This window comes from Culex pipiens, chromosome 2, assembly GCF_016801865.2.
Source record: "Culex pipiens pallens isolate TS chromosome 2, TS_CPP_V2, whole genome shotgun sequence".
Classification (NCBI taxonomy): domain Eukaryota; kingdom Metazoa; phylum Arthropoda; class Insecta; order Diptera; family Culicidae; genus Culex; species Culex pipiens.
The window spans coordinates 183,860,804-183,863,498 of record NC_068938.1 but is presented as its reverse complement, the minus strand read 5'-3'; the positions used below and the strand labels follow the sequence as shown (position 1 = coordinate 183,863,498).

Sequence of the window (2,695 nt, the reverse complement as noted above, 5' to 3'; positions counted from 1 at the left end):
CACTATATCAAAACTCTAAATTCACTCTAACTTAACACTCCCGATGCTATGACACTTTAAATAGTCTTTCCAAATGTTTCGAAACATTTGTAGCTTGAACCATTATAAACTACTGTATAATGACATATAGAACAGCCAATTAAAGTTTCAAAGCATTTAGCCCAATAATGTTTCAAAACATTAATGGTAAGCTTTATATATCACTGTAAAGTAAGCCTTTAATGTTATATCACATTTTGACATTTCTTAAAATGTTTCAAAACACTAACTCAACACTAGTGAGGGTAATAAGTGTTTGGCAGTTTCGTGGTATTTTTTGTGATTGCTGCAGGAAAAAATGTTCGGCGGCTATAAAAATGTGAGTTAATTATGCTTAGTTAGCTGAGCTCAGTATTAAATTATTCTCTTTTTCATTAACAGCTCTTTCTCGTCCCATGAGACAAATTTCTAACTGCGATGGCTTCCTGCAAAAACAAAACTGAAAAAAGGAGGTCCAGATTTTGCTCTACGCCAGCTCTAACGGCACTTTCGTTCACGTCACGGATCTTTCAGGCAAGCAAACGATCTCGCGCGTAACCGGCGGCATGAAGGCCATGGCCGATCGTGACTAGGCCTCGCCCTACTCCGCTATCTTGGCCGCGCAGGACATCGCCGAAAAGTGCAAGTCGCTCGGAATCACCACGCTGCACATTAAGCTGCGTGCCATCGGCGGAAACTGCACCAATACCCCGGGATCGGCGCTCCGTGCCCTGAGCTGTTCTTCGATGATTATTGTGAATTTTGTGAATATTTGGTAGTGTTTTGTAGTGTAATAGTTAATAAATGCTGTGTTTTAACCTGACAAGTTTTCTCGTTTTTTTCTGCATAAAATGAAGTGGTTCCTCAAGGAAGACTTAGTCGACAAAAATCATCTAATTAAACATATTTCAGGACGGACGAGACGGCTAGCGCAGGGCATCTCGGTGAGACAACTCAGTACATCATTCCCAACACACAGCTTAGAATCTCAAAAGTGGAGAAACACAGCAAATAAACCAACAAACTTTTAAAATCGTCATCCCAGCATGAAAATTCTCTCCCAAGAGAGAGAGAGAGCTGCGCGCAAAGTTTTTTTATTTTTCTATTTAAAATACTGTCGGTAAAGTAGTACTTTGACGTTTTACCACGGTATAACTTTATATCAACTCTAGACTTCGCCACTCAATTTTACCCCCATGCGTATAAAGTGAATATAAAGTTTAGAGACTCTATAGGCAAACATTATATGTTGATATAGAGGGGATTTAATGTTACCTTATACAGTCCCGCGGTTACTTGGGTAAGCTTATATTTATATACGCATTTTGTATGACAAGCACGAAAAATTGTATGGAGACTTGTATGGAAAACCTGAAGAAGCAAAATTGCTTCTTTTGACGTTGGGAATTTATGAACAAAGTTTCTGCCAAATAAATAATTACAAATTTAAAAATCGCAAAAGAATTTGCGAAAATCTTGAGAACTACTATTTTTATTCGTTGGATTAACTTGATTTTTAAAATATGCAAAGCTATCTTGCTTTATTTGATTTGTATGTTTTATTACAATGACATTTTAATAAATTCTTGAGCTGAGTTCATGAATTGAAAAATGAAAAGCAACATGTTCAAAATTCTAACACTCCAAAGGATCCGACATATTTTCTCCCTTTCCTAAGCCCTCCAAACACAAAACAATCAAGATCCTTGCAAGCTTTAATTTACTAATTTACTAATTACCACATGGCATCTCCCTTTCCGATGCCCAGCATGGCGTACACACACGTGCCACCGTTTTTGGCACACAGCTTAGGGGTCCTGTCCAAGGGGCCTGCCCTGAATCGAAACCGACATTCGGCACCAGCAATAAAGATTGTCAAGCGCTGATAACCACATTTTTCGAAAAATGAATATTCGTTGATTTTTTTCGTCTTTGCTCGAATCGTACGTCGGTTGACCTCTAGACGGGCAAGGACCCTTCTGGATTCATTATGCTTTTGGTTTTCGCCAAAAGGACCTCCACGCGCGGTCGTTTTGAGGGGTGAACCCTCAAAGTATTTTTTTTTTTTTGTTCAAACTTATTCCCTTCCCTTTGGTTTGCCATAATGGGCGACGTGTGTTCGGCGTTTGGCACATGTGTTTGAGCTGAGGCTAGGACCTTTTGGATTTTCCTGCTTTTTCTTTCGGTTTTTTTTTTTCAAACAGGGGTCGAATCGAGATTCCCAATTGACTTCTTGGCTGAGGTGTATATAAAAGTATTTTGTTTCCTTTTTTTTTGTTCTTTGCGTTGAGGACGTGCGCCCTCAGTCTTGAAAAATGTTAACGATTTCGGGTTCAATGATTTCCAAAACGCCTTCGGAACGTCAGAAGGGGAGGAATTTCAGGTTGGAGAAGGAACATACGGTTGATGGGAAAATCGCTTTGACTTTTGAATCGGGGGTGAATCCTTTGGGGTTGGGTTGAAGCCTTCGAATTTGAATCTTTTTCGATAGATTTTTCAGTTTTTGGGAGATTGTAAATCATTTTTCTATGTATTTGAGCTTAGATCATAAACATTAAAATTTATTACATTTATTTAGCATTTCTTCTTCTAAATTCCTTTTGTTCTGCCAAAAAGCTTTAAACCCTATAAGGGCTCGTGCCCTGACGTGACGTTACCTCCCACCTCTGCAATTTGC

General features: G+C 38.9%; 1 pseudogene; it reads left to right on the top strand.

Annotated features, from left to right (window-relative positions):
* The first annotated feature begins 284 nt into the window (after positions 1-284).
* LOC120426722 (40S ribosomal protein S14-like) lies at positions 285-797 on the top strand (annotated as a pseudogene).
* Positions 798-2,695: the final 1,898 nt, after the last annotated feature.